The 11185-nt window shown below is 40.0% G+C and overlaps 1 long non-coding RNA gene across 1 annotated transcript; it reads right to left on the bottom strand.

Annotated features, from left to right (window-relative positions):
* Nucleotides 1-240: 240 nt before the first annotated feature.
* LOC306816122 lies at nt 241-5816 on the bottom strand. Its single transcript, XR_013777578.1, has 3 exons — nt 5245-5816; nt 1849-2037; nt 241-635 (listed from the first exon to the last, which is right to left on the bottom strand). It is a non-coding gene; the product is annotated as an uncharacterized lncRNA (long non-coding RNA).
* Nucleotides 5817-11185: the final 5369 nt, after the last annotated feature.

The following is an 11185-nucleotide window of genomic DNA, read 5'->3' as shown; positions in this document are numbered from 1 at the left end:
GAAACATAACAAACCTAAATCCATAAATAATATTTGTCAAAATATCATTAATGTTGTCTTTATGCCCCAGCAATAACAATAACATTGCTCTTCGTTATTCCCTAACCATGCAATTTGGCACAACACTTTAAAACCATTTCACTTATGTGACTCGTGATGCCTGCCTTTGGATTCTCCCACACAAGCTTGAATTCTAGTGCTTCCTCTTGAGCCATCTGTCCAGACAGAAAGGGAAGAACTCTCAGCCTGGTAGTGGCCAGAACTGCAATCACAGCTCTTCTGAAGACATAAATCAGCTCTTTGGCTCTTCTCTGCCTCAGCCTTTCTTCGTCCTGATTGCTTCCCGTGTTAGTAGGGAGAGCATAAAGGAGGCTCCTGATCTTCTGGTTCATTAATCCCTGGAGGTTCGCCTGTTCCTGGAGAATGTCTCTTTGGGAAGACATAGCACACAGTTGGCCGTGGAGAGGACACATGGCCCCTGACAGCAGAGCACAGGCTGTCAGCAGAGCTGAGCGCTCCTTGGCACCGTGTGATAATGCATTCCTCATACAATTGTTCTCCTGGACCAGTTTCTTGCAGATTTGTTCAAGCCCATACATTTCTTGCCTGCTTTTCTGTGCTATTTCTTCACATTCCTGTGACAGAAACAAACCAAACAGAGATGGAAGAAATAATAAGTAGGTGGTTTTTACCTAGACAAGAGCTAAAAGAAAATCGTTCATTTTGCCAGTCAAATGATGCATTAAATGAGCAAAAATTGTTTGTAATGATAGTGATGAAAGTATCTCTTCTAGTACACAATTATGAATTAAAATCAGATGTATGAAAAAAAGCAATGAGGCAAACTCGTATGATCAACTGCAAATGGACTCCTGATTTCTGACAATAATCCACTAATACCATCACAGCTCACAGAAGGTCCAACACCATCTGTCTCACCACAATATAGTTTTATGAGTTGACTTAACCATAGTTATAACATCCTCCAGTTTCAGAGAGAATGTTCCTCTACCAAGCAGAAAGCCAGTGTAAAGTGAGAGGAAATAAGTAAGGAAGGCTGGACCGTGAAATTAGACAGATTAAATTTTTCAGCATGCAAAGATTTCCAGTCCTGAAATCTGCATCAAATACAGCGTTATTCTGATGAAGTTAGTTGCAGCAACTCGCGAATAAAAATGGACATCTATTTTCTTTATTCACAACACTTTGAATTGAAACAGATGTGAAGGAATATGATGGTAAAGACAGTAAATGGTGGTTGTGGAACAACAGGGAACATTCGGGTTTGCAAATAACTCGTCTAACAAGCAGTGAGAGTTTTACACTTCTAAACCACTTCTGACTGTAATATCAGTTCATTAGAGTCACTTAACACTGTTGAAATCTGCCAGTGATCTTAGGGTCAGTACATATGTAATTAAATTTATACCCAGGTGACACCACATTACTGTTCTCTATACAATCTCTGCAAATGATCATGCTGAAAAAGTAGCTGCTCCCTCCTGTAACTCTTAAAATAAGCAAATTTAATCTTAAAGCTTTAACATTCTCAGAAAAAAAAAAAAAAAAACCCTACCAAAATACTATCAAAAATAGACCAAGTCAGGCTTCTGAACTGGGGCTGCAGATCAAATTCTCTTCAGGATGTTCCAACAAAGTAATTTATTTATTATTTTATGTGATCTTAATATTAGTACAGTGATGGGTTGGTTTGTTAGCTTTTTTTTTTTTTTTTAAACTTTAAAAATATACTAAAATTCCCAAATGACCTTTAATTGCTAAGGGGTTTAAACTGAAATAACCCATCAAATGTTTAAAGAAAAAAATAAGAAGTTCCCAGTGCCATACCTGTGCTCTTTCATGAACTTCTGCAAGAAGATTTGAGTACTGGTGTTCAAGATCTTGCTTTTCTTTCTGCCAGCAATCTTGTTGTGCTTTTAACTTTTCAGATGTTTTTGCTGAAGCATCCTCCTGGTTCTGCTGAAGGTTGTTCAAAGTGTCAGTCTTGTGCTTGCAAATATATTCTAGATGACACACCTGTGTGACAAGCATTGAAGAAGAAATTATTATTTACCTTTTCACTTTAAGTTAAGCATAGACTGTTGCAGCATAACATCTTCACTGTAATTTTTTCTATTTTGATTAAAACCAAGTGAAACTCTTTCATGGCAGATTAATGACTTGATTCTCAGAACAAAACTGAAACATATTTTGAAATAAAGTATTCTATTTGGTTTCAGTTTTGCTATCCTTATACCACCATGCAGGTATTTATCAACTTCTTTGTAGAAAACCTGGTCCAGATACTTCATACTTTTGGTTTAAACAATTGTATTAAATTTTTTTACATTACTATATTAGTATTCCAAGTGTATCCTTTAGAAGTTTGTAAAGATTGCAAGCAATATTTTAAAAACAGCCTTTAATTTTTTGTCTGCTTGTTTGTGGTTTTGAGGTTTTTTGTTGTTGTTGTTGTTGTTTAAAAGCCAAGACCTTCCCAATTATTATTAAGTCGAAAAGAGTTCCAGGGAATTGTAGCATAGAGAATGATTTCCTTACAAGTGGCTGTGCTGGTTGCACATGTAAGGGGGGAGGGCTGGAGCTGCCTGAGGGAAGGCGTCCCGCCGGGGAACGGAGGGGCTGCCCAGTCTCTGGGGGCTTCCCCTGTGAGCTGCGGGGACCAACCAGAGCTGATTCAGCAGCGAACAGCTCGGAAAACCAATTTAAAAATTATTCCGCTTTCACAAATCACATTGGATGAAGTCAATTTGCTCTCTTTCGGCTTCCGGCTCCCGGGAGGTGAGGTGGCTCTGGCCAGGGCCCCCGGCCCGGCACCGGCTCTGCGGGGAGTCCCTGGACCGGCACCGGCTCGGCCTCAGCCCTGGTGGCCCCGGCCCCGCGCGGCTTTCGGCTCGGCTTGGCTCGGTTCAGCTCGGCTCAGCTCGGCTCGGTTCAGCTCGGCTTGGCTCGGCTCGGCTCAAATTGGCTGGGCTCGGCTTGGCTCAGTTCAGCTGGGCTCGGCTCAACTCGGCTGGGCTCGGCTTGGCGCAGTTCGGCTCGGCTCAGCTCGGCTGAACTCGGCTCAGCTCAGCTCAGCTCGGCTCAGCTCATCTCAGCTCGGCTCAGTTCAGCTCAGTTCAGCTTGGCTCGGTTCAGCTCGGCTCAGTTCGGCTTGGCTCAGTTCAGCTCGGCTCGGCTCAGCTCCCCTCTCCACCTGGTCGAGCGGGGGGATGGGGCAGTCACTAAAGGCTCTCCCTTCCGCCCCTGTTGTGTTCTGAGAAGAGAGGCCCCAGATGATGCACGTGGCTCAGAGTTTTTCCAGCAACAGCCTGGCCTGGCTTCTTCACGATCTGGATACAATTTTAACTCTTTTTAAAGCCTGGATAAGATTCTTGATCTCCTGAGTTCCCCTTACTCAGAAGAAATAAAGCATGGAGACTACAGAGGTCAGCAGAATGAAGATAAAGTTCCTGATGGGAAGAGATTGAAAAGATGCAACTGATAAGTAGCTGAAAAGCTTTTTTGTGGGCTAAGGGGACGCTGACTACACCAAAATTCCTTTAAACTGTGAAATATACTTGGGAAGGTTTGGGGTGCTTGAGATGAAGACTTTTTGCCTCGGGGAAATCGAGCTGTCTGTTTTGGGACTGGAATATGAACAGAGATATTTGACAGAGAAGGAGATGAAGAGAATTTTGATTTTCAGCAGCCAGCCTTTAAAAGTCGTACCCCATGAGTGCATCGTAACCCATAACATGGCTCTGGAAGGACTGTGAAAATGAGAGGAAATTCATGATCTGTAGGTTCTGGGCAGATGAAGATTGTGAAGGTGAAGACACTCCCTAAGCCTCTAAGCCTAAACCAAAAAAGGAACTTTTCTCTCTAAAGCGAACTGAAACGATTATTTAAGTAGATAACTGACTGAAGTGTTCTCTATGTTGTTAAGGGATGTGGAAGGAAGGAAAGGGGAAGAGGGAACAATCTAGGAATGTTTTTCTGAACTCTTTTTTTTTTTTTTTTTTTTTTTTGTGTGTGTTGTTAATAAATTTCCTCTCATACCCTTTTAAGTTTTGAGCCTAGTTTGTCTCTACTCCTAAATCCCATCTCTAAAAGAAATTAAGTATATTCAAATTGGCAAACCCAAGTCACACCGTGACAGTAGCTCATAAGCTTATGATGTGTTTTCAACAAGCATGAACAGATTCACTTTTGTGGTTTAACTCTGCACCTCCCATGCAAACTAAACAGAGGAATGAGCAAAGCCAACAATGATCTACAAACAGACACGCCTGCACCTTGTTACTAGGAACATCATCAAAATACTTTCACATAGATCACACAGAATTGTAGGGAAAAAAGTTTTATACAACACAGTCTAAAGTCCCAGAAAAGCTGCTGAGCACATGAGAAGAGCTCTAGAGACCTCACAATCACCCTCAATAACAATACTTAATTAAAAAGCAAGCAACAATAAGACACAAGCCCCACAAACACTGCCAACAATATTCACAGCCTTCCCTTTCCTTCCCTTCCCTCCTCTACTTCAAAAGATAAATAAACCAGAACAAAAAATGATACTCTAAAGAGTGGCATTAGTCTCTGGAGCCAGCTGACTTATTTAAAAAGAGGCTTTTTCCTTTCTGAAAAAACAAGGATTTCCTGGCAGAAAGGCCATGTAAACTCACTTGCATTAGAATCACCAAAAGTGTCTAGCTCCTCCTTCACACAAATATTGACATGTTTTATAATAATTATTTCTATTGTGTCTATGAATAAAAATGTAATAATCCAAAAGTTGTAATTCAACAAAAAGACACCCTACTGACATTCTTTCAAATAGTACACCTGAATCATAAAGACATAACTTAAAGATGGTATTACTGGAGAAACTGTATTTTACTTCTGGAATATGGTTTTGTGACTGCGAATGACTACATTCTGTGAATTTCTTCATCAGTAGGATGAATTTATTATCTTTTAATTAGGTCCTTGTGGTTAGTATCAGATAGTCTTTCAGCACATCCTGCACAGAAAGTGGAGCTGAGAGATTTGATGCACACTCCAGTCAGATCTAAATGCCTACAGCAACAGCATCAAACTGAGCAGTGGACGAGCCACAATTAATGGTATTCATTTGTTAACATCCAAATTCTTTTGGGGTAAATAAATATCTTTTTAATAAGACTGCAGTGTGAACAAATGTCACCAGGCTCAGTAGAGGAGCTGGTGCCTGGGGACACTCACCCTCCTGTTAAGCTTGTGGAAGTTCTAGATCAGGGTTTCAACATTCTCAGACAAGAGTTCACAAAACTCTCTCCAGGGTAACACTTCCAGGGGAACGTCTGGGAGTCTGGCAATCACATGGCTGTCTGCCATGCTCTGGAATATGTTTAGGAGGATGGACAGCTCCCTCTGGAACCCAAAGAAAAATTAATTCCTGCATGTGGGCAATGTTAAACTCAAGAGAGATGCATCATATGTGTAGCAGCAGTGCTGCATGCAGCTGAAAACAAGCCCTCAAAGTTTATTCTCACAGCTTTACAAAATTCCTCATTAATTTCTAATAATTGCAGTCATAACATTGCATAAGATTACAGCAGTGTAAGAAAACAGATTTCACAAAATGTATCTAATTAGACACAGTATGTAAATAAAGTATAGGAATAAATCCCAGTCCTGTGGGGACCACAACCATGACCTGACACAGATAAAAATCCCCGTGCTCTTAGTGGATGCAATTCATTCACCCGTGTTAATACTTTCAGATGCATTCAAACTGAGCCCAAACACTTGCACAGCACTCAGAAAATTGCCCAGTTTGCATGGCAGACAACACACTAAATTCTTTTGAAAATTTGTTTTGTATGGATTATATATGTTTAAATAACTGGCCAAAAGAGGTCTACATCTCCACCAGTCAAACTCCACAAGCCATGCCTCATTTATTTTCTGTGACTTTAATCAGTGGTATAATAAATTGATTCAACTTCTAAATAAATTCTAGCAACAACAGCATGAAGTAGAAATTCAATTCTCCATCCTTTTAGTAAATACCAGCAACTTAGAAACTTTTATTAAGATAATAGAAAGCTGTATCTGAAATGCCATGAGCACAAAGTATGTCAACTACTGTATCAGTACAGTCAGAAATCAATAGAAGACCCTCACACTAGAATGGAAAGAACTTATTCAGGGAGCATAAATGTGGCATAAATATGAAAAAATACCATATAGGTCAGGAAAGCAGGAAGGGAAAATGAAAGAAAGAGAACACAATGACATTTTCACACAGTTTTAGCATGGGTAGAGCAAGGACCAACAGCAATATATGAAATGCTATCTATACTTAGTTTCTGCTACATTCTTCTGCTTTTTAATTTTGGGAAGCCAACTCAAAGCTGCCTCAATGGAGTAACCAGGATCACATGCAAAAAGCTTTGGGAGAAACACAAAACCATCCAAGGCAATAAATATCTAACATCTAATCTCATAATCTCATAAACTCATAATCACATAAGGGAGTTCCGAGTACTCTTCCAAAACTGAACATTTTTATTACCTGCTCAGGACAGTCCTGTGGTTTGAAATGCTTTGAGTAAAGCAATTTAAACAACCAGCTCTATGAATGACAGTAAGACGATCCTTTTTCTTTTTTTAACCTTTCAGTAACATAACATTAATTTTGAGCACACCATTAAATAGTGTTTCCATTACCAGAAATCTTGGTCGTGAATTGAATCCTGTACTTAATTCTTGTCATTTATAACATATATTTTATTAAGGATGACAAATAAAAAGGAAAACTCTAACTGGAACAGCAGCTAGCAAGCACTACAGGTTTCTAGTAGGACGCTTTCAGCTTGTAATTTTGTTTTGCAGTCATAAATAGCAATAACTTTTGTCTGTAGTCAGAGCAGGCCATTGCTTTTCTCTCTATGTATTCCTTTTGTACTTGATGAAATTACTTTTTCAGGCTAACTAGGCCAGAAAATACTTCTAATACATTACTGCTGGCATGGAAGAAGCTGCTATTCTCCCAGAAAGATAAAAGGATATTCTGATTTTATTTTTCTTTGGTTTATTAATTACAGATCTGCCTGGACAGAAAGTAACACTAAGACAAAGTGTGGAATAACTCCATCAACTAAACAAGAGAAGCCCACAAATCTGAAGTCCCTCTGATGTGGTCTCTGCTCCTGTCTGCAGGGAACAGACCATGTTTACCTTTCATGCTCAGAGTTCTGAGAGGGAAAGAGGAAGCGTTTCCAAGCCACCACCAAAACAAGTTGATGTTCCTAAGAGGTGAAATTAAAGGAGAGATTTTGCAGATATGCTAAGAACTTCCCTTTGTCCCTGCTGCTATGCAAAAAAATGGCAAAATTGTTGTTCAAAGTGTAGTTGGGTAAAGACAGTAGAAAGGCCCAAAGTAGTCATATAAGAGCAGTAAGATTGCAAAAAATAATCCAGTGAAATACGTCCAGTGTGCCAAAATACACAGCAAAACAAGCAAACAAACAAAACAACAACAAAACATCCCCTCTGCTTTGCCACCTTCAAACAAGCAATTTTCAAGCAATTTTTACAGTCTAATATTAGTATAAAAACCAAAAGGCTGTGTGAAATAGAAAGAAACATTTCTACAGTGGTAGCTGATGAGACTTGACAAAAAAGTTTGGGTAGAAAAAACATTCTTCACATGAAATCATATTCCATATCTACAAAATGCCTTCTTAATTAGGAATGTCAATACAACTTTTTAAATAATGGTTTTCTGAAAACAACTCTTCAGTCAAATAGATATGTGTCAATTGAAAAGCATTTTCTAATTAGCTTTTCCATTGCTTTGGTTACATTTATTGATGTTATATGTTTTAAATAAAGCAGCATAATAACAAACAGGGTAAGAGAATGGCAGAGTTCTTCCACAGCTCAGCACAGGAAATGCAGCAAAATCCTAGTACAGTAAAGATACTGAGAGCATGTTTAAAAAAGCCTAAACAATGTATGCCACAGCCTTTTTTTCCTTACCACTGGGCTTTCACACAAGCTCAGGGTGGTGGCAGCATTCACCAATCTCCCAAAGTGTTCTTCAGTTTCCTTCCTTCCCTCAGCCCCCTCTTTCCATTGCACAATTGAGGAACTGGAAAGTTCCCACAATAAGATACTTTAACCAAAATTATTTTTTCAAATGCCCTATATTCTTTCAAAAGATAATCAATGAATATGGCAGATACCATATTAACACATCATATGGCTTCTGAAGTTGCTTGCCTTTTCTAATTGGATGAAGAAACTTCTATTCCTTCTAAGATTGACTTTTCAAGGGGTTATGTTGTCAGTTACCAAGTGTCATGCCATGAAATTGATTATTTGGATATGGCCTCAAAATTACATATAACAAAGAGAATTCTTCATATTTTAATACACAACAGCTCTCTTCAGAGGTACCATATCACATCTTGCATCATCATCAACCCTCTTTTCAAGTAGATTTCAAGTAGCATTCTTGCTCCTAAGGTTTCCACGTGCCTGGCTCTATTCTGCTATGACTTTGAAAGCAGACAACCTAGAACTTTAATCTGTTCTTGTACTGTGCCAGTTAAGAAAACAGATACATCAACAGCCTGGCATGACTAAACAGCCAGCTGATGAGAAAACCACAAGACCAAACAACAACACAAAATAGACAGAAACACAGACAGAAATCCAAGGAAGGATTTAAGTATTTTGAGTATTTAGGCATGGTGTCAGGAAAGCCAAAAGCTCTCTTAAAATTGATATTTGCAAATGACAATGAAGGCTTTTACAAGTCAAGTTTTAAGTATCTTACTAAAAACACTTCCATAACTATCAATCTGAATGAATTGCTCAGACCACAAACATCCTTTCTTCTGGGAAAACCAGTTTCTTTCCTTTTCCACTACTCCTTTTGTAAGTAAGTCAACACAAACACCTGTGTATACAGACCCAGATAGCTCTAGGCTGAAAGAGAGGTCATGCAAACTCTGCTACCACAGACACAGCAGATTGTGCTGAGCAGGAAACACCTCAAGTGATTTCCTCTGCTCTCACACATTTCAATATTTTTTAACTGATCAAAGCTTTCTGCAGCCATTCAAAAATTGAAAACAAAGATTACCCACTATAAATCAGACACAACTTTTTGACAGGAGTCTTAGAGACTCAACTGGCTCACTGAAGTGGAAAACAATGCTTACATAACAATGTGTGTACAGAACAGCCATCTTTCCTAGACCTGCTGGATATGTTTTCCTACTCTCACCCCAACCACTACTACAGGCTGGACCCTACCATAACTATGATTTTCAAAATTTTTGTTTTGGCAAATAACCTGTAACAGGCCAGTTATTCTCTGTACCCATTCACAGTACCTTTGGTTACTGATATGAGCCTGCTGTGAAGGGACTGTCAGGTTCTGAACCTTTGGTTTGGCACATTGCACTAGATTTTCTGCTGACTGGAAATTGCAGGGAATGTAAACTAGGAGCTGCACTCAAGCTGCGTACTGCCATTTTAGAATGGCTTCAGGAGGAAACTTACACTTCTTCTCCTCTCTCATGTGCATTTTCTGACTCTTGGAAATCTTTCTTTGCTGAAACAGCTTCTCTCCTGCTGCCTTGCTCTTCTTTCAAAGCATCTTCAAGTTCTCCAATTCTTATCTACCAAGTGATAACAAAGCAGTTGAAGGGAGATAGGAAAGACTACCATGCTCTTCAATGCTCTTCACCATTGTGTTCTGCTTTTTTCAGGTGAATATATTCTTTTATTTCGATATAGAATTAGAAAGCATTGAACACATGTAAAAATGTATTAATACATAGGACTCAAAACAGAGAGTAAGACATATGTTTATCAAAAGCATGTTCTCTTATCCTTTCATGGTATTTGGATTTTCCTGTTTCCAATTTATTTTTTAAGTAGACTTGTGAAAGGGTGGGATTAACAGTAAAAACTACACTTGCACTCACAACAAACCTCGTGTGGAGATTGTTCATGCAAATAACAAGGTATTCTTTACCAGAACCTTACCAGTTCTTTATCCACAAAAGACAAACCTCTAACTTCTAGAAAGTAATTCCTTCTAGTTCCTTTGTATGTTGTACAAGTATAGAGGGAGTCAAGAAAACAAAATCATCACTACTGATTTTATCATCACTTCAGAAACCTAAGTGCCTGTACTTGGAGCAGGTCCTAAGAAAATAACGGACTGGTTCTTATCTGGTATAAGAAAGGTAGTCTAGTCACTGCTGCCACATTCAAGCCTTTTAAATGCAAGAAGGTGGGAAGTAAAACTTGCACTTCTTCGAAACATTACAAAGCAGCAGCATCCTTATTAACAAGGAGCTCTTATTAACAAGTGCGAGTCCGTCGTGGTCTCCCTCCAAACCAGGTCGCACTTGCCTGAACCTCAGGCAACATAGTGGTGCCGAAACCCGGTCTGCTCCCCGACACTCGGGTCTGAGCGGGGGGCGACGGGAAACACGCTGGCGGAGGAGACGACTGGAGCGGCTGGACCGACTTCGGTGGGGAGGACGCTCCCGTACCACCGGGATGGAGAGTCTCGGGAAGGTAATTTCTGAAATTCATGCACAGTGGGGAATTCCCTGTAAGGTGTCAGATTTTAATACTGCTATTAGGCGGTTGTTAATGTTAAACGTTATTGATCACCCTGTCGACATTCTGCATTCAGAATGTTGGGGGAAGTGCACCTCCGCTCTTGCCGAGGACGTTATTTCGTCCGGCTCAAGCAAGTGCCTCAAGAGCTGGGGCAAAGTTAAAACCGCTCTGCAAAAGGCTCTTGATGAACAAGAAACCTGGAAGGCAGCTCAACAATGTTTAAGACTTATTCCTAAGCTGGGGGTGGGAGCTGCAACCCAGACTTGTGTTTTTGATGAGTTTACTAACCCTAATCCGCTGTTAGATACTAACACTTCCTCATTTTCACGGTCCCAATCTCCAACCCCAACCTCCGGTGCTATCATTAACCCTAACCCCAAACCACTTCCTCAGCGCGATGGTTCCCCTTTCTTTATTGACGGTGCCAGTGACAAAAGTAAAAATCAAATAGAAATAACGCCACCATCTTATACTTCACAATATGGCACCGAGGGTGAAGAAGAAGGGCGGGACCCCTACCCAATTCCCGCCACGGACATGCGCAGTT

The sequence above is a fragment of the Erithacus rubecula genome (assembly GCF_903797595.1).
Source record: "Erithacus rubecula genome assembly, contig: scaffold_372_arrow_ctg1, whole genome shotgun sequence".
In the NCBI taxonomy this organism is placed as follows: Eukaryota; Metazoa; Chordata; class Aves; order Passeriformes; family Muscicapidae; genus Erithacus; species Erithacus rubecula.
This window is presented reverse-complemented; position numbering and strand designations above follow the sequence as displayed.